This window comes from Mustelus asterias, unplaced genomic scaffold, assembly GCF_964213995.1.
Source record: "Mustelus asterias unplaced genomic scaffold, sMusAst1.hap1.1 HAP1_SCAFFOLD_74, whole genome shotgun sequence".
Lineage (NCBI taxonomy): Eukaryota > Metazoa > Chordata > Chondrichthyes > Carcharhiniformes > Triakidae > Mustelus > Mustelus asterias.
The window spans coordinates 1,067,256-1,088,602 of record NW_027590134.1 but is presented as its reverse complement, the minus strand read 5'-3'; the positions used below and the strand labels follow the sequence as shown (position 1 = coordinate 1,088,602).

General features: G+C 45.5%; 1 non-coding gene across 1 annotated transcript; it reads right to left on the bottom strand.

Annotated features, from left to right (window-relative positions):
- Positions 1-314: 314 nt before the first annotated feature.
- Positions 315-396, bottom strand: trnas-cga (transfer RNA serine (anticodon CGA)). Its single transcript has one exon. It is a non-coding gene; the product is annotated as a tRNA-Ser (tRNA).
- Between the last annotated feature and the right edge of the window lie 20,951 nt (positions 397-21,347).

Here is a 21,347-nt window from a genome sequence, read left to right as displayed (position 1 = left end):
TAAGAATCTTCCTCTGACGTGAGACCTTGTTTTGTCCTTGTGCACCTGATGCTGATTTTTTTTTTCATTCTGCTCACGTTATGATTTTCCTCATGGAACCGCAGAAAGAACCAGAGAGAAGTACCAGCACAGAAGGAACCCATTCAGCCTATCACATCCATGCCAGCCTGAGGACACCCAGGTGTCCTTTCCAAGCTCAGCTTCCGACACCCGGCCCAGAGCCATGCAGCTGAAAGCATGATGGAGATCCACATAATTAACAGAAAAATTCCACGAGTTTGTATCTGCCTGAAGCAAAGATTTCCAACCATAATCGCTGCGAGCAGGGCTCGAACCTGCGCGGGGAAACCCCATTGGATTTCGAATCCAACGCCTTAACCACTCGGCCATCGCAGCTGCGTACTTGCTGCACTAATGTAACCACCTCAGTAACGTGCATATATTAACTTCATCAGTACCAGGATTGCACAGAGCACAGTGTGTGAGCTGAAATTTGTTCCTCAACTTTTACTTTGTGTCTTTGTCTCTGAATTCATTTATGAGGCCAGAGACTTGTTTTTTTTTCTATTTAAATAATTTTTCAGTGAAAACGAATTACGTCCGAAGAGAAAATGAAAACAAAAGTATCTCTATTACTGGCGAATGTTGCGTTCGCCCTGTTTTGTTCACCCGTTTTAAAATACAAGAGGCCGCCGATAAGGTTCTAAGTAAATTATCAATGCGATCGCTCGGCATCAACCCATATCACTTGTTTGGAAGGCAGCTATTCTCACCACTATACCACCATCGCTCACGCTGCATATGCAATCGTTATTTGCATTAGTTATAATTACGGAACTACCTTAGTTGCTGATTTCAGGCACCAGGTGTGCCGGTAGTAAACTGAAATTGGCTTGTCTCGTTTTAGCTACCTTCTTACTATTGTTTCATACTGGGAATTCATTGATCAATTTTGAGGCCTGTTCTTTCATTGAACAAAGTTTCCACTCAAAGTAAATTGAAGCTGAATTTTCCATTAGAAAGATCGTGATGGTGAGGATTTTTAGTGAATTTCATTTTAAGGGTGCCCACCTACTGTTATGACCTGCGATAACTAATTAAAGTCATCAGAACCGTGATGGCCAGGAACTGACCCGAGATCAAATGCTCGCACAGTCACCACTCCACCACCATCGCTCACCTGGTTCTGCCACCCACTCTGTAAGAAAGTCCAGCTCTGATAGTGAATCTGGTTACCTTCAGGCCCAATTGGAGGATGGTCAGAAACTGTCTGTCACCGTCAGAAACTCCATTAACCGCGAGTGCGGGATGATCATTTAACTGGCTGTCACTGGTTGTTGTGGTTGTGATTTACTGTTACCAGTCAGTGCAAGAGCAACAAATAAAACTATACAAACACTTATTTGGAGAAAGGGCTTCTCTTGAGGCACTGGGAGCATTTGAATAATGGATGTGTGGTTCTGTTCAGTTTGACGGCAGTCACGTCTGATGCACTTTGATTCTTGTATTTATTTTCCCACGATACCCTTTCCCTTTCGCGACGTGTCGTGTTTATTTGCTCGTTTGCTTAAATGTTGAACTGAAACCAATTGGAATTGGCCTATTATTTCAGCAAGATCCACTTTCTACTCTGAACACTCTTTGATGCAGTATGAGCGCTGCAGCTGCGGATCTGTGGTGCAAAGAATGGCATGTAGGACTTCTCATCATTGTTTTATTTAATTTGATTTGATTTATTAGTATACAGTGAAAAAGTATTTTTTCTTGTGCGCTGTAGAGGCAAAGCATACCGTTCATAGAGAAGGAAAGAAGAGACTGCAGAATGTAGTGTACAATCATAGCTCGGATGTCGAGAAAGATCAACGTAATGCAAGGGAGGTCCATTCAGAGGCAGCAGGGCAGAAGCTGTTCTTCAGTCGATTGGTAGGTGACCCCAGACTGTTGTATCTTTTTCCCGATGGAAGAAGGTGGAAGAGAGAATGTTGTCTGGTGAGACATTCAAAAGTTGTGGGTCAGAATCTAATCGAAGTCGGCTTTTTAGGTAAAGTTTGAAGAAATTAGGAACGGTTGTGTCAATGCTCTCAGAGAAGTGAAACTGCCGCCTCGAACTTCATGGGAATGCCAACAGGGCAGAAGGAGAGCATTCGGTCCATCAGGCCTGCACCAACAACAATCCCGCCCAGCCTGTATCCTCGTAACCCCACATATTTACCGTGCTAATCCCGCTGACGCTGAGGGACTATTTAGCATGGCCAATCCCGCTAATACGGCACTAATTTTCATGGCTGAGCTGCCTATTCCAGAAAGACAAAATCTGCCATTCGGGCCGCAAATGAAGCTGGCGTCTGCTTTGGAGCGTCCGAAACCATAGGTTTACCTGGTGGCAAACTCCTCTCCAAAACTGGTGTCCTGATTTGAATCGAGTTTCTCATCTGATTAAAAATATGGGAATGTGGAATTGTTCTGGACTATTTACCCCTCAAGCCTATGTGTCCAAACTTCATCTTGGTTCTGTGAAGCTCAAAACACTGAACGAATCATCAGTTCACCGGCAATAAGGATGCAGAACAAATGCAACACCGACGAGGATGGGATTCGAACCCACGCGTGCAGAGCACAATAGATTAGCAGCCTTAACCACTCGGCCATGCAACAGTCACTCCCCAATCGATTTTTAGTGTTTTAACATCCGTAACAAAGAACACATTTCTCCCGCAGGAAAATGTTGTCTTTCTGCTTTCTCGTTAATCTTGATTCGCTGTTATTTTTCCATTTGATGTAAATCCAGAGAAAGTAAAGTTCACCTCTCTGGTCCCTGTTTGGTTTTGAATTCACCGAACATGACTCTGATGCAAAAAGTAGCAGCTGCGGTGAGTTTGTGGCGCAAAACTTCAGAGTAAAAGGCCGCGTGTTCGAATCACGGAGCTTTTCTGCGTTGGTCTTTTGATTTTGGTTGTTTCCGATTGTTCCTGAAATGATACAACTGTGATAGAAATGAAATTTTAGGGATGCTTCCGGTTCGCACGCTCAGTTTACTTTTTTGCACACTTTTGTATTTGAACAACGTGTCAGAGATTCGTCCATTGTTTGTAAAGTTAAAGCAAGGTCCACAGTCCCAATTGTTTCTGGGAGGCATCAATGGGGAGAGCTGAAGGTGGTGATTTAACCAGAGGATTCACACCTCAGGCGAGGAGCAAGGCTTTCTCAACCGATACGGGAATTCATCCCGCGCTGCTGGCTGAATCAACTGTCCAGCCAACTGAGACAAATACGCTGTGCTACTCGTTAATGAAAATCAAGACGATGAAGCAAATGAACTGCAAAGAAAACCCTGATTTGCTTTTGGGCAGCAGCAGAATATTTCTATTTGATGGAGTGAGTGCGTGATAGCAGAGAATGGTTTTGATCCATCGACCTCTGGGTCATGGGCGCAGCACGCTTCCGCTGCACCACTCTGCTTCGAAAGCTGATGTCGCCCTGCTCGTTACTGCTGCCGGGAGCCAGGAAACAATTCACTGTCTCTTTTTATTTCAAACAAGGCCCACGTGTTGGGAAGCTCACCCTGGCTGAACAATAACACATAACATCATCCCGAATGTAACAGACAGAGAAAGACACATAGAAAAGCGGTAAAAAAAAAACTATTAGGACACACACACAATGAGAGACAGAAAAGATTCGAGCAAGATACTGAGATGGAAAAACTGATGATGTATGAAAAGGGATTTTCTGTTGCACAAAGACAGGCCCTGTTTTGAAATGTATGTTCTGTTGTGTAACTGTGCTATCTGCTGTGTAACTGTTCTCTCTGTTTGGAACTGTGACTCTGTCGTTGACAGATCTTCATTGTGGTTCTGACAAATTCTTCCCTGTTGTGTAAATGTATTCGCGATTTCCAAATATGATCCGTCTTGAGCAGAAGTTTTCCTTTTGTGTGAAATCTTCTCTGTTGTTCTGTGAAGATGTTTTCTGTGGGAAAACAATCGACGGAAATTTCAAGGCCGCCATTTCTGAGGCTTGCTTTCAATTCCAGCTTTGTTTGGGCCGAATGGCCGACTCCTGTTTCTGTTTTCTATCCATGTGCCTATGTGTTAAATCAGTGAATTTGAATTTCATCAGCTGCCGTGGTGGGATTTACTCCGTGTCCCCAAAGATTAGCGCGGGCCTCTGGATTACCAGCCCAGTGACATCACCTTTCATCCCTGTAAACAAAAACAGTTCATTCAGCTCAGCATTAAATCTCTTCCTGAGGAGATTAGAATTCCCGCCACAGAATTTCAATTTGCCAATTGATACAAAGGATTTTGTTCCAGTTTGGAACATTAACAATTCATCCAGATCAAACATACATTGTGCAATAGTTCTGATCTAAAAATACTAAGATAAGTGAGAATTAAATGAACAAAGTTACAAGGAAAGTAATTCTGAGAGAGCTGTTCGGAACTAACGGTGGATTTCAGTTAACGGGCGAAAGCTCGGTTTTCAGGAGGTTCCACAGATTTCTGTGTAAAGAGACCGGGCTGGAACCTGCAATCGTCAGATAGCAACGTGGAAAGTAGCGAAATTAATCGCTTTACCCGTTAGGCTACGGCCACGCAAGGCTGCCTGTTTGCGGAGTTTGTGGAATATTCCTTGTTCAGTCCTGTTCGTTCTTTAGTTGGTTAGTGCAGTCCTCAGACTTTTGTCGCTTGTTCTCGACGGAAGCCGGTGGAAGAGAGCATGAACAGCGTGCGTCGCTCCATGATTAAACTGGCTGCTTTTCCAAGACAGCGGGAAGTGTCAATAGATGGGAGGCTGGTTTGTGTGATTTCACGACACTTTGTAGTTTTTTTGCGGTCTTGGACAGAGCAGGAGCCATAGCAAGCTGAGATGCAACCAGAAGGAATGCTTTCTCTGGTGCGTCTGTCTGTATTCAGACTGTGCTTTGCATTATCTGCTGCTCAATGAGGATTGGGATCTTTCTGATTCTATCAGCTGAACTGTGCGTGTAGAAGTGACTTGTTCTGACTGCCAGCTTCCGGAACTGTAAAATAGTTTATAAATTAATTCTTTATCTGTCAATTTTTGGTACTGCAACTGACTTTCTGTATCCCCTCAGTCGGTGCAGACTCGATGGGCCGAATGGCCTCTTTCTGTACTGTCGGGATTCTATGAACGCAAAGCTGGAAATCTAAAACAGAAAATGCTGGATATGCTCAGCGGATGAGGCAACATTTTTGATTAATGGAGATTTTTGGAAAACAAGCTCCTGAAGCACAGCACAGCTGCACAGTTTAAAGTTACCTTCCATCCACAATGGATGATCCATTCTATGATTTTGAATAATCCAAATTTGAGAATGTGCATTATTATTCCGGTCGCCACAGCCTGAAAACCACTCCAGGCATTGATGTCGCCCTTGGATTTTAAATTTGTAAATCCATTCTCTATCTTTTAAAGCTACTATTGAAACTGTATCTATCACCCATTCAGTTCTTTGTGAGTGAGAAGGAGAATTGAAGATATATTTGGATAATTTTCCTTTGACTGAATTTGTACAGAAGCATAAAGGCGGGAATCATACACATCACTTCATGAAAATCACCCGTTAAAGGCTGACAGTGTTTAATCAAGGGATGGTTCTCTTCATTCATTTATTATTAATGGAGAATAGAAAAGTTGGAACTGTATGCAATCTGGGCAATATAACTGAGCAAAGTGAAACACATGGGGACTGGTCACGATAAGCCTCCCATGGGTAGAAGACAAAGTGAAGGTGCGACGTTGACTGCCTTGTGAGACGGGGCAGGGAGACGTTGTAGGGTGAAGGTACATAGGAAAGTGGGAGTGCGAAACGTTTAATGCTCACTGTACAAGCAAAAGGTGCAATGCAGACTGCAGGCTGGATATTCAATTCTTACTATCCGAAACAGCAGTGATTCAAAATGCCACTTGGTTCAAAATAAAATGCCAACCGGCACTAATACATTCAGTTAAAAAGTATAGCCTTGCTGATTTATCATAATTTAAGTGATTTAATTTAATTACAGAGGAAAGCAGCGTACTGGTAGATTTCAAAATGATATGGCCAACAGATTTAGTATTTCGAAGTTCTCCGTCCCAGGTTCAATGTAATGTGAACGATTCTTGTCTGTTGTATCTATCTCTGATGTCTCAATCTCAGTCTACCAGAGTGTGCTGACATCCACTGGCCGCAATACAGAACTGCAGTAGCGTGGAAAAAATGCACATCAACTATCGCTGCAGACCGACATGTTGTTGTCAAAGAAGACAGAGGGTCGCAGTGGAAGGGTGCGTTTCTGAATGGAGAGCTGTGACAAGTGGCGTTCCTCAGGGATCAGTGTTGGGATCTCTGCTGTTTGTAATATATATAAATGATTTGGAGGAAAATGTAACTGGTTTGATTAGTAAGTTTGCGGACGACACAAAGGTTGGTGGATTTGCAGATAGCAATGAGGACAATTAGAGGATACAGCAGGATATAGGTCAGTTGGAGATTTGGGCGGCGAGACGGCAGATGGAGTTTAATCCGGACAAATGTGAGGTCATGCATTTTGGAAGGTCTAATACAGATAGGAAATATACAGTAAATGGCAGAACCCTTACAAGTGTTGATAGACAAAGGGATCTGGGTGTACAGGTACACAGGTCACTGAAAGTGGCAATGCAGGTGGAGAAGGTAGTCAACAAGGCATACGGCATGCTTACCTTCATCGGCCAGGGCAATGAGTTTAAAAATTGGCAAGTCATTTTGCAGCTTTATGGAACCTTAGTTAGGCCACACATGAAATATAGTGTTCAATTCTGGTCGCCAGATCACCAGAAGGATGTGGAGGCTTTGGAGAGGGTACAGAAATGATTTTCCAGGATGTTGCCTTGTATGGAGGGCATTAGCTATGAGGAGAGGTTGAAGAAACTTTGTTTGTTCTCACTGGAATGACGGAGGTTGAGTGGCGACCTGATAGAAGTCTACAAGATTAAGATAGGCATGGATAGAAGCTTTTTCCGAGTTTGGAACAGTCAATTACTATGGGGCACAGGTTTAAGATGCAAGGTTTAAAGGAGATGCACAAGGCAGATTTTTTACACAGAGAGTAGTGGGTGCCTGGAACTCTTTGCTGAGAGAGGTAGTGGAAGCGGATATGGTAGTGACTTTTAAGGGGCGTCTTGACAAATACATGAATAGGATGGGAATAGGGGGATATGGTCCCCGGAAGGGTAGGAGGTTTTAGTTCAGTCGGGCAGCACGGTCGGTTCAGGCTTGGAGCGCTGAAGGGCCTATTCCTGTGGTGTAATTTTCTTTGTTCTTTGTTCTATAACTTCGAATTTGCTATTACCTGGAGCATTTGAGTCGACGAGCACAGACGTACTAAAGGAAAATCTCGGTAATGAGACAAAGAACAAAGAACAAAGAACAATACAGCACAGGAACAGGCCCTTCGGCCCTCCAAGCCCGCGCCGCTCCCCGGTCCAGGATTGAATCCTGAATCCAGGATCCCCGCCCAATTTTCCAGCCTATCTACATACCAATATCCTATCCACCGAGCTGTCCCTCACAGCTACGATGCTTTGTTCATTACAAACTATTAACTCACCCCCACCCCCCTATTCCAGACCATGTGATCCCCAGGGAGAGGCGAAAACCCAGAGTGAAAAACCCCAGGGCCAATATGGGGAAAAAAAAAATCTGGGAAATTCCTCTCCGACCCCCTGAGGCGATCGAAACGAGTCCAGGAGATCACAATGGCCCTGATCGGAAAATGCTTCCCAACCCTAGTCATTTCCACTTCCATGAACACCATATGAATTCCCTGCCCCCGAGACAGGTTCCCAACTATCCGCAGTCTCGCTCTGTACTGGCACCAGCAAGATGATCATAGAATGAAGCCTTGAAACGAGAAACAAGGAACAATTAGCCCGCGCCGCTCCCTGGTCCAAACTAGACCACTCTTTTGTATCCCTCCATTCCCACTCCGGTCATATAGCTGTCTAGATAAGTCTTAAACGTTCCCAGTGTGTCCGCCTCCACCACCTTGCCCGGCAACACATTCCAGGCCCCCACGACCCTCTGTGTGAAATATGTCCTTCTGATATCTGTGTTAAACCTCCCCCCCTTCAAAGAACAAAGAACAAAGAACAGTACAGCACAGGAAACAGGCCTTCGGCCCTCCAAGCCTGTGCCGCTCCTTGGTCCAACTAGACCAATCGTTTGTATCCCTCCATTCCCAGGCTGCTCATGTGACTATCCAGGTAAGTCTTAAACGATGTCAGCGTGCCTGCCTCCACCACCCTACTTGGCAGCGCATTCCAGGCCCCCACCACCCTCTGTGTAAAAAACGTCCCTCTGATGTCTGAGTTATACTTCGCCCCTCTCAGCTTGAGCCCGTGACCCCTCGTGATCGTCACCTCCGACCTGGGAAAAAGCTTCCCACTGTTCACCCTATCTATACCCTTCATAATCTTGTATACCTCTATTAGATCTCCCCTCATTCTCCGTCTTTCCAAGGAGAACAACCCCAGTCTACCCAATCTCTCCTCATAGCTAAGACCCTCCATACCAGGCAACATCCTGGTAAACCTTCTCTGCACTCTCTCCAATGCCTCCACGTCCTTCTGGTAGTAAAGAAGAGACGATGGAGAATGAATTTCAGAGATAAGCAGATGATGTTACGTTCAAGATTTTGAGTAGAGGATCGTGTGGAATCATGTACTAATTAGAACAAAAGGCCCAGTTTCAATTAAGTATCTTCCAGGTAGAATGTGTACAGATTTGCAAAGTCTCTCAGGTTGATTTAGAAATTAATATCGCACACATATGTCGCATGAGAGACAGAAAGATACAGAATGAGTCCAACACTCATATATCTAGAATCTTAGAATGGATATAACAAAGAGAAGGAGACCATTCGGTCCTTTGTCTGTATGCTGGTCTGTAAAAGAGCATCTCATCTCATCCCTTTCCAAGTCCTTGTCTCATAAACCTGGATATCCTTTCACTTCAGGTGCTGACCCCATTCCCCCTTGATAGTCCTGATTTGATGCTGCCTCTGCCGCCCTCTCAGGCAGTGCATCCCAGGTCCTCAACACTCAGCACATTAAAAACCATCCTTCTCTCCTCTGGCAATGGGAGCAATATTTCTTCATCTCCTCTTCTTCGACTGCACCCACAAACCCACCGCCTCTACCGTCTCGAAGGACAGCGGCAGTAGATACATGGGAACACCTGCACTGCAAGCTCCCCCTCAAGCCACTCACTGTCCTGACTTGGAAATACATCGCGGCTCCTTCACTGTCGCAGTGGCAAAATCCTGAAAGACTGTTTGGCAAACAGCACTGTGGCTGTACCGACACCCCAGGGACTGCAGCAGTTCAATAAAGCAGCAAACCACCATCTTCTTAAGGTCAGTTAGAGATTGGCAAAGAATGCTGGCCTCGTCAGTGATGCCCACCTCTCGAAATGAATAAAACAAACACAAACTCGCAACTACAACCAGAGACGGACGAATACTGAACAAATCTCACTCACGTGCCTTTGTTGGATACAATATGAATCCCCCAACCACATTCACGAACAGAGGGTAAAATGCAGTCGAAATTGGGCGATCGTTATCCAGTTGCAGTTTAACCAGAGTTTTATACAAGAATAGAGAACATCTTAACACAACGTGCAACATTTTAACCCAATATGGAATATCATGAGACCAGTTAATTATCTTTCTGCCGAACAGAAAACATCTTCACGGTGAATATTTTGACCCAACAGGGAACACGTTTACAGAGCAGGGCATATATTAACAGAACATTTTAAAAAATACACAAGATGGACCATATTTATACAGCCGGAAAGATACTTACAGCATGAGGGAAGCATTTTACACAACAGCAGAAAACACCTCTCAACAACAGAGAGCACAGTTACACAGCAGGAATTATATTTACAATCATGTATTTGCAACAGAAAATGCATTTTAAAATAGTGATTGATGTTCCAATTCCTTGTTTTGTCGGTTTTTCATCACCTTTGTCTTTCGTTACGTTTCCAGACAATCTCTCTTACTGCGATTGTGTGTTTTTCCCTGTTTTATTCTCGGTGTGATGCGGTGGCTGAACCTCCTGACACTGGAACTGGTATTAAATGATACAACGGCGAAAATCTGCCTGACTATATTGATAGACAGCACAGCTGACTTCTTCTGTAGCAGAGTGGTGCAGCGGAAGCGTGCTGGATCCATAAACCCAAAGTTCGGTGGATCACAGCCATCCTCTACTATTCCTATCATCACTGATAATGAAACGACTTGTGACTTTTACATGGAGTCTGCAGACAGGTAGTTACATCGGTTTCTCTTTTCCCCAAAAAACCTCGATCTGCAGTGAATCACTTTTATATGCAAGAAATCATATGAACGGGAACATCTTAACACAATATGCAACAATTTACTGACAGAAACATCTTCACGGAGAATCTTCTCACACAACATGGAACACATTTGCAGAGCAGGGGCCATGTTAACAGAACAGAAGGGAGGGGGGACGGGGAGGGGGGACGGGGAGGGGGGGACGGGGAGGGGGGAGGGGGGACGGGGAGGGGGACGGGGAGGGAGGGGGGAGCGGGAGGAGGTAGGGGGAGAGGGGGGAGGGGGAGGCAGTGGGGGAGGGGGAGCGGAGAAGGGGGAGCAGGCAGGGGGAGGCTGGAAGGGGAGGGGGAGGGGAAGGGGTGAGGGAGGGTGAGGGGGGCGAGGGACGGGAGGAGAGGAGGGAGGAGGGAGGGCGGAGGGGACGAGGGGGGAGGGGGAGAGGGCGGAGGGGACGAGGGGGAGAGGGCGGAGGGGACGAGGGGGGAGGGGACGAGGGGGGAGGGGGGAGAGGGGAAGAAGGGGAGAGGGGGAGGGGCAGCAGGGAGGGGGGAACGGCGGGAGGGGGACGGGGCAAAGGGGGAAGGGGGAGGTGGGGGGAGGGGAGGAGAGAGGAGGGAGAGGGGGTGGAGGCGGTGTGGGAGGAGTGGTGGAGGCGGGAGGGGTGGAAGCTGGAGGTGGGGAGGCGAAGCTGGGCTTGCCGTAGCAGAGTGGCGCAGCTGAAGCATGCTGGGCCCATCGCTCAGAGGTCGATGGATCGAAACCATTCTCTGCTACCTCCTCTTAACAATAATAACAGAACCACTTGACTGCACTTCTGCAACATTTGCGTGGAATATGCAGGCAGCTATCTGCATTGGCTCCTCTTTTCTGTTATAAGCCTCAAACCAGTTTGGTCTGCACACAAGGTGTAGGTACTGTGAACATCACCAGGATCTATTCGTGACAGACTTTATGGTGCACAGGAAACAATTTCAGAATTTTTGGATAATGTGAAAGTTGGAAGCATTGTGAACTGTGAGGAGGATAGTGTGAAACTTCAAAAAGGACACAGACAAGTTGACGGAATGAGTGGAGAAGTTGCAGATGAAATTTAAATGTGAGAATTGTGAAGTGATTCATTCTGGTCGGAAGATTATAGAGAGACAATGAAAAGTAAAAGGAAAACAGTTCCAAAGTATCTAATCCATTTCATTAGTGAGGTTTCTCAGTCCTACAACTCTAAATGAAGTGCAACAGTACAACTCTAAAATAAAAGCAAATTACTGTTGATGCGATCATCTGAAATCAGAAGAGAAAATGCTGGAAAATATCTGCCGGTCTGGCAGCATCTGAAAGGAGTGAAATGATTTGATGTTTCGAGTCCAGATGACCCTTTGACAAAATGTTATCTTTATTGGTTTACTGCCAACTGGTAACTTCCTTAAAGTTAATAATAATCCATTCAAAATATCAGCATATGTGTTTTACAATCATCATTACTCGTTTGAATCAATTACTGCATCTCAGATTGCTTCTTGTTAGCTCATAAACCCATTTCGAAGTTATTTAACTGAATGCTGCTAGTTTTATCAGTACCTTAATGTCGACTGGTTTAAAAATCTTACCATCCCATCAGGGGTTCCACTTACAGGCATTAAATGCCATGAGGCGTCTGGACAGAGTGGATAGGGACAAACTGTTCCCACTCTGGAATGATGAAGAATGAGAGAGAACAGGTTTAGCATCATTAGCAAAGGAAGGAATCGGAACACGAGGAAAACATTTTTCACACAATGAGTGTGTAAAGTGTTGAATGTATTGCTGGAGAGTGTGGTGGATATAGATTCAATTGAAACGTTCTAAAGGAATTAGACTGTTATCTGAAAAGGAAGAATGTGCAGGGTTGCAGGGAGAAGGCGGAGATGTTCATTTTCTGTCACAACTCCTCACATCATTTCTCATTCATCACTCATCACTGACTCGAGTGCGAGCTGTTCTCTTGTCGTTTCTAAACAAGGAGAAGTGCAGCAATGATTAAACGACAGGAGAGTTGGTGGCCGAAGTCTGACGGGAAAGTTAAAAAAAACAAATATATGTCAAAAAGATGAGGATGGCAGAGAGGCGAAATTTGAAATAACAACAGAAAATGCTAGAAACCTTAGCAGATCTGACATCATCTATGGAGAGAGAAACAGAGTTAATGCTTCGAGTCTGTATGATTCTTCTTCAGAGCTGAAGAGAGGTTGAAATGTGACGGATTTAAAATGTTGCAGAGAATTCGGAGCACAATCCAGATTATTCATTAAAGCAATTAAAAAAGCAAATGGCATGATTGTTTTTATTGCAAGTGGATTGGAGTAGATGAAGAAAGGTGTCTTGGTACAATTGTACAGGATTTTATGGAGACCACATCTGCAATGATGTGTACAGCGATGGTATCCACATTTGAGAAAAGATAAGCTCGCATTGGAGGCTGTCCAGAGAAGGTTCACTAGATTGCCCCCCGGAATGAGGAGGTTGTTCTATGTTGAGAAGCTGAGTGAATTAGGCGAGAGATCCTGGAGCTCAGAACAATGTGTAGATGCTGAGTGAACGCTTCCATTGCTGTCCTCTGGGCAGACGAGTGGCAGATAAAGTAAAAGTAAAGAAAAGTAAAGTGAAAGTAAAGTGAAAGTTAAGTTTATTAATCACAAGTAAGGTTTACATTAAGACTGCAATGAAGTTACTGTGAAATTCTCCGAATTGCCACAGTCGGGCACCTGTGCGGGTCAATCACCTAACTAGATGAAGTTCAATGCAGAGAAGTGTGAGTTGATTCATTTTGAGATTGTGGAGAAATAAAGAGAGAAACTCTTAAGGAAATGCAGGAAAAAAGGGATCTCGGTTTCTCAGTACCAAAAGTCATTGAAGGTGGTTGAGCATGTTGAGAGAGCAGGTAATAAAGCAAATGGCATCCTACGTTTTATTGGAGGATTGAATACATGAGTAAGAAGATCATGTTGAGCTTTCAAATACACTAGATAGGCCTCACCTGGAGCACTGCATCCAATTCTGGGCACCACTTGAAGAAGGTTGTGAAGGCAATGGGGAGAGTGCAAAGGATATCCACATGAATGATTCTATTGATAAAGATTTGTAGCTATGAAGATCGATTTGAGAAGTTGGATATTTTTCCTCAGGGAAAGACGTCTGAGAGGACCTGCTGAGGGATAGGGAGCATTGAGGAAGCAGCTGTGCTGCAAAAGGACTTGGATAGGCTGGGAGAGTGGGCAGAGAATTGGCAGATGGAATACAATGTGGAAAAGTGTGACGTTACGCACTTTGGAAGGAGGAATGGAGGCGCAGATTATTTTTTAAATTGTGAAATGTTTAGGAACTCAGAAGCACAAAGGGACTTGGGAGTCCTTGTTCAAAATTCTCTTAACGTAAACGTGCAGGTTCAGTCGGCAGATAGGAAGGGAAATGCAATGTCGCGTGGGCTGGAATACAAGAGCACGGATGCACTTGTGAGGCTGGCAAAGGCTCTGGTCAGACCCCGTTTGGAGTAATGTGAGCAGTTTGGGCCCCGTATCTAAGGAAGGATGTGCTGGCCTTGGAAAAGGTCCAGAGGAAGTTCACAAGAATGATCCCTGGAATGCGGAGCTTGCTGTATGAAGAATGTTTGAGGGCTCTGGATCTGTACTCTTTGGAGTTTACAAGTACGAGCGGGGATCTTATTGAAACTTATCGGATAATGCGAGGCCTGGATAGAGTGGACACAGAGAGCATGTTTCCACTTCTAGGAAAAACTAGAACCAAAGGGCACAACCTCAGACTAAAGGGACAATCCTTTAAAACAGAGATGAGGAGGAATTTCTTCAGCCAGAGAGTGGCGAATCTGTGGAAATCTTTGCCGCAAAACGCTGTGGAGGCCAGGTCATTGAGTGTTTCTCAGACAGAGATAGATAGATTCTTGATTAATAAGGGGATCAGGTGTTTTGCGGAAAAGACAGGGAAATGGGAATGAGTAAAATGGCGGAGCAGACTCGATGGGCTGAGTGGCCTAATTCTGCTCCTACGTCTTATGGTCTTATGGAAGAGAAAGAAGTGTTGCTTTCGCACTGCTGCTGCAGAATGACAGGGACGCGGGTTCAATTCAGGCTTTGGGTGGCTGTACGTATTTTCCACATTTTCTCTGTGTCCATGTGGCTTTCCTCCGGGTGCTCTGGTTTCCCCCACACTCCATTGATAAGGTAAGTGGATTTACCATGCTCGATCTGCCCTTATGTCTCCCAGTATGTTAGATTAGGAGGATTAACAGGGTAAATATGTGAGGTTGCGTGGATAGGTCAGAGAATCAGTGCAGCCTCAATGGGCCGAATGACCACCTTTTGCAATGTAGCCATTCAATGGTAGATGTTTTCATGTTCCAGTCAAGAGTTCATCAAGAACCAGGAGAAAATTTTCAAAATAAGTGTCAAAATTGCAACGATTCAATGCCTAATTTTTAGGCATTGTAGGAAAATAAAGGACCATTTAACATGGCCAATCCACTTAACCTGCACATCTTTGAACCACAGGAGTAAACCAGAACACCCAGAGGAAACCCACGGGGGAAGATGTGCAAAATCTGCACAGTCAGCAAAGGTCAGGACCAAACCCGGGTCTCTGGGGCTATGAGGCAGGAGAGTGGGATTAGATAGCGTGCAATTTCAATAATGCAGGGTAGACTTGATGGGCCAAATGGACTGCGACTGCATTGTAAAGATTCTGTGGTTTGGGAATCTAAAACATGATACTATTGACTCGAGCAGGAGGCTTGAGGGGCCATGCAGTCCACTTCTGATCCGATTTATTGTGCTGCTGTGTCCAGAAAGCTGCTGATTGATTTCTCATCATTAAATCAGAATTTTAGTCCAAATACTGTTAATGCATCAACCCTGTGCTCAGTGACAAACACTGACTTGTGGTTAAACAATGTCTCAATTTTAATATTCTTATCCGTGTTTCCAAAACCCTCCATGTCCTCAGCTCTTCCTCCCTTTCATCACCTCCAGCATAACAATCCTCTGAGATATCTGAGCTTCTCTGATTCTGCCCTCGTGAGCATCCCTGATTCGGTTCATTCCACCACTGGTGATCGTAATTTCAGCTCTCTGGGTTTCAGCTCTGGAATTCCCTCTCTCAATGCCCCCGCTTCTCGCTTGCTTTCCTCTCGTTCATTTTTGTCGCCTGCTTGCTTCATTTATTTCCTCCTTCCTATCCCGTGGGTCTCACATTTTCCATCCTCTGACTTTCCGCAGTCCTTTGGCCGCTTTAACTGCCATCAACGAATTATAATTGTTCAACTATAATTTTCCCCGTGGTTCCACTTTAAGGATTATTTCCGCCTCCAGCTCTTTGATTTCTCATTGGTTTCAGCTGCGGATCGAATTGAATGACGCAATGACGCTGCGCAGGGAGTGACGCTGCGCGAGTCGCGCAGGAGCGGCGCATTCCGATTGGGCAGTGGGTTACGATTGGCTGACGGAGATGTCAATCACATTGAGGGCGTGTGTTGCCATAAGCGCGGTCTGCGATTGGTTAGAATTGGGAGCGTCATTTTCAGTGGTCTCACAGTTCAGCCGGTTGGAGCTCACGGATTGGACAAAGTAGCTGTCACTCAGTCGGCGCAGAGCGTCCATTGGATAACCGCGATGGGTCAATTTCCGATTGGTTTTCCCAGCTGCCGGTCACAGGCCGTTGGCGGGGATTTACCCCGGGCCCATCAGACACCGCGCGGAGCGGCAGCAATTGTCCCGTCAGTGGCTTCAGTCCCCGGGCCCGGATCCTGAGCCCGCGGCGGAGCTCCGGATGGGGGCAGGGTTTCGGCAGCCGGAATCCCGTCATGCCCGGTTGTAAATGGAGCGGCACCGTGGTTCGCACTGCTGCCTCACAGCGCCAGGGACCCGAGTTCGATTACGGCTTGGATCACTGTCTGTGTGGAGTTTGCACGTCTCCCAGTGGGTTTCCTCCGGGTGCTCCGGTTTCCTCCCAAAGTCCAAAGATATGCGGGTTAGGTGGATTGGCCATGCTAAATTGCCCTTTCGTGTCAAGGGGACCAGCTAGGATAAATGCATGAGGTTATGGAGATAGGACTTGGTGGGATTGTGGTTGGTACAGACTCGATGGGCCGAATGGCCTCCTTCTGCGCTGTTGGATTCTATAAATCGCAGCTCAGGGTTTCCAATGGCAGCTTCCTGTGTAAACATGTCGCTGCAGTTCCCCAGTCTCAGCAATGCCGGTGTTACAAACTCCCCTGGAGTCAGACCAATCAGTACATAAACTGGAATCTTCCTGTGCTCTGTGTGTGGGGCTCAGTGCCACACTGGGTTAAAGCAGCTCACTTTGCAGAGGCCACGGTTAGATACTGGGATCTTCCTGTGCTCTGCTTTGGGGGTGGGGTTTGCTTACTCTGAGTGGATCTCCCTTATTGTTTGGTTTTAATTATAGCCTCTCTCTCTCTTACAGACTGAGCAGAATGGCCTGATCTGACTACACACATTGAGATGGAGGAGCTGCCGCTCGAAATGAAGATGATTGAGAACTCCAGCTTTCTCTACACTCGTTCACTGAGGCCCAGCCCTTCATTTATCATTAGTTTTCCCAGGATGTCAGGTACATTACCATCTTCATCTGCTGTGCACACTGACCTGACAGTGGGAAGGTATTGGAGCAGGATAGTGCAGTCAACCATGTCAAAGGTGTGGACAGGCTGAGAAGGATAAGGAGGGATAGTTTAGCTGGGTAAGACTGCATTTACCCCGTTCCGATCTTTTCCTTCATATGCAGAATATCACCTGCAATGATTTCTCTTCCCACTTCTGTTTTGTTAGCACCCAAATCGCCCAAGGATCTATCCTTGGCTCCCTCCAATTTTTCATCTACACCTTATCCCTCAGTGGCATTATCTGAAAGCACAGTGTTAGTTTTCACATGTATGCTGATAACACCCAGCTCTACCCCACCATCACCTCTCACAACCAATCCCCTGTTATTAAATTATTAGACTCCTTCTCCGACCTCTAGTACTGGCTAAGCAGAGAATTCCCCCAATTAAATATTTGGAAAACCAATGTTCCCACCCCAAATTCCGTTCCCAATCACTGACTCCATCTCCCCCCGACGTTGAAACAAACCCTCATAATCTTGGCACCTCATTAGACTCGGAAATGAGATTCTGACCACAGATCTGTTCCTTCACCAAGATCACCTATTTCCAGCTGTGTAACATCACACATTGTTTGTAATATCTCAGTTCACCCGTACCTGAAACCCTCATCCATATTTTTGTTACCTCTAGACTTGATAATTCAGGCACACTCCTGCAGCAGATTTCCTTCCCTGGAGCTCATTAGTCAACCAAATAGGGTTTTATGACAAGCAACAATTAGATTGTTGATTGCAGATTCATATTGAATTCAAATTTCACAATCTGCCCTGCTGGGTTTTGAACCCAGGTCCCTCAAGCATTCCCCAGAGTCTCTGGATCACTAGCCCATGACGCCACTGCCTCCCTTCATCAATGTAAGGACTGGAATTTGAACGCATGCCTTTCGAGGAGACTGTGACCTGAACGCAGCACCTTCGATGACTTGGCCATCCTGACACAGACTATGTATTTCACTCCTCTGCCACTTTCTGCTTCCCCTTTATTTCCCAGTCTCAATCTCTCAGGAGCTTATGTTCACTTTAGTCTCCCTCTTTATTTTTATATATTTAAAGAAGCTCTTTCTGATCCTTTTTATATTACTTGTTCATTTACGTTTGTAGTTCATCTTCTCCCACGTTAGTATTTTTTTGGTCATCATTTGTTGGTTTTTGAAACTTCCCCAATGCTCTGTCTTACCACTAATATATGAAACATCCTATGTTCGTCTTTCAGTTTAATGCAATCTTTAACTTCCTCGGTTAACCATGGTTGATTTATTCCCTTCCAGAATCCTTGTTTGTCACTGGTATACATCTTTGTTATAGAGGTTTACAGCATGGAAACAGGCCCTTTGGCCCAACTTGTCCATGGCGCCCCCTTTTTTTTTTAAACCCCTAAGCTAGTCCCAATTGCCCGCATTTGGCCAATTCCTCTATACCCATCTTACCCATGTAACTGTCTAAACACTTAAAAAGATAAAATTGTACCTGCCTCTACTACTACCTCTGGCAGCTTGTTCCAGACACTCACCACCCTCTGTGAAAAAATTGCTCCTCTGGACACTTTTGTATCTCTCCCCTCTCCCCTGAAATCTATTCCCTCTAGTTTTAGACTCCCCTACCTTTGGGAAAAGATATTGACTATCATGCTGATCTATGCCCCTCATTATTTTAAAGACCTCTATAAGATCACCCCTCAGCCTTCTACGTTTCAGAGAAAAAAGGCCCAAGACAGTCTGCACATATTGAATACAGTGTTACCTTTCAGATAAGTACTCTTGAATCAAGTTTATCTTAGTGGGAGGCCCAGCAACACCCCGCCATTGAAATTCCAGGGCAGGGGCAGAAGAAGTGGAGGGCAAAGAGACATAAGATTCAGAATAAGATTCCCTGTAGTGCTAAAGGAGGCCATTTGGCCCATTGAGCCTGCATCGACAACAATCCCAGCCAGGCCCTATCCCCGTAACCCCATATGTTAACCCTGCTTGTCCCCCTGGCACTAGGGGGCAATTTAGCATGACACATCTTTGAACTGTGGGAGGAAATCAGAGCACCCAGAGGAAACTCATGCAGACACGGAGAGAACATGCAAATGTCGTCACAGTCACCCAAGACTGGAATTGAACCCGGGTCCCTGGTGCTGAGGTGTAGCAGTGCTAACCACTGTGCCACCATGTCCCCAAGGTAGAATAAGCCATGTAGACCTATATCTTCACAGAAGAGCAACTTGCTTATGTAAATAATGCAAGGAGAAGCAACTTGCCATTAAAACATTCTGTAAATATTCTGATTTTCTTATATAGAGATCATCTTGATATATGCAAACAATATTGCAGTTTCACAAATCTATAAAAGCGGGAGTAACGATGAATCTAAAGGTGACTCTCCTTAGAGAGCTAGTTACAGTAGCTGTGGGAATCTTTTGCCGATCAAGTTTAAAAAAAGGAAATTACAATTGTTTTAGCCCTTGATAGACACACTCCCACATTCTTGGAGAGATGCTGGAAAGGCAGAACTTGACCATGACACAATCTGCACAAAGTGACTCCAGAAACACACTGAGTGTTTTTTGTGAGTCAAAAACTATTTTCATAATGTATGTCATTGCTGATCGATCGTCTTTTCTGCTAAATATCTTTTGCAGTCCAGTCTCGCCAACTCTGCTCTCATTCTTTTGCAATTACCCTTATTTACGTTGAACACAGTTGCTTCTGACCCATGTTTGCACTCTCAAACTGAATGCTAAATTCCACCATGTCAAGTTCACTGTTTCCTAGCGGAGCTTTTACTCTGATTGTTTATGAAAGCTGTCTCATTACACATTACAATATTCAAACTGGCCTGATTTCTGCTTGGATTCACAAAATATTCTTCATGGAAACTGTGCCGAATGCACTCTAAATTCTTCCTCATGGCTACCTCTGCAAACTTGATTGTCCGAATCCACAGGAAGATTAAAGTCAGCCACTGATGGGAAGTACTAGACGACAAAGGATACTCTGTCCACCGTGTCCCATGTTTGTCTTCTGAGGAGGTCGGTGCGGTTTTTCGCTGTGGCGCGTTGGAACTGTCGATCGATGAGTCGAGCGCCATATCCTGTTCTTGTGAGGGCATCTTTCAGCGTCTGGAGGTGTCCGTTGCGATCCTCCTCATCTGATCAGACCCTGTGTATATGGGAGTTAAAAACCTCACCAACCTCCTCAGAAGACAAACACGAGACACGGTGGACAGAGTATCCTCCGTCGTCCAGTACTTCCCCGGAGCGGAGAAGTTACGGCATCTCCTCCGGAGCCTTCAACATGTCATTGATCAAGACGAACATCTCGCCAAGGCCATCCCCACACCCCCACTTCTTGCCTTCAAACAACCGCACAACCTCAAACAGACCATTGTCCGCAGCAAACTACCCAGCCTTCAGGAGAACATTGACCACGACACCACACAACCCTGCCACAGCAACCTCTGCAAGACGTCCTGGATTATCGACACGGATGCCATCATCTCACGTGAGTACACCATCTACCAAGTACACGGTACCTACTCTTGCAACTCGGCCAGCATTGTCTACCTGATACATTGCAGGAAAGGATGTCCCGAGGCATGGTACATTGGGGAAACCATGCAGATGCTACGACAACGGATGAATGAACACCGCTCGACAATCACCAGGCAAGACTGTTCTCTTCCTGTGGGGGAACACTTCAGCGGTCACGGGCATTCACCTTCTGATCTTCGGGTAAGCGTTCTCCAAGGCGGTCTTCACGACACACGACAGCGCAGAGTCACTGAGCAGAAACTGATAGCCAAGTTCCGTACACATGAGGACGGCCTAAACCGGGATCTTGGATTTATGTCACACTATCAGTGACCCCCACAGCTTGCCTCCTGGACTTGCAGAATCTCACTGGCTGTCCTGTCTGCAGACAATGCACATCTCTTTAACCTGTGTTTAATGCTCCCTCCACTCACATTGTCTGTATCTTTAAGACCTGGTTGGCTGGAGAGATTTACATTCTAATCAGTATTCTGTAACTTGATTTTGTGTCTCTGTATGCCCTGTTTGAGAGCAGATATCCACTCCATCTGACGAAGGAGCAGCGCTCCGAAAGCTAATTGCATTTGCTACCAAATAAACCTGTTGGACTTTAACCTGGCGTTGTTAAAACTCTTACTGTGATTACCCCAACGCCGGCATCTCCACATTGTGTAATTACCACAGTTTGAATATGTGCTTTGTGCAGCATTGCCAATGTCTCTAATATGCGTCAGGAAGAGCAGTATTCCTAACACCAACCCTCCTGGAATCCCACTTTAACCGACCTCCATTCCAAATAAAAACAT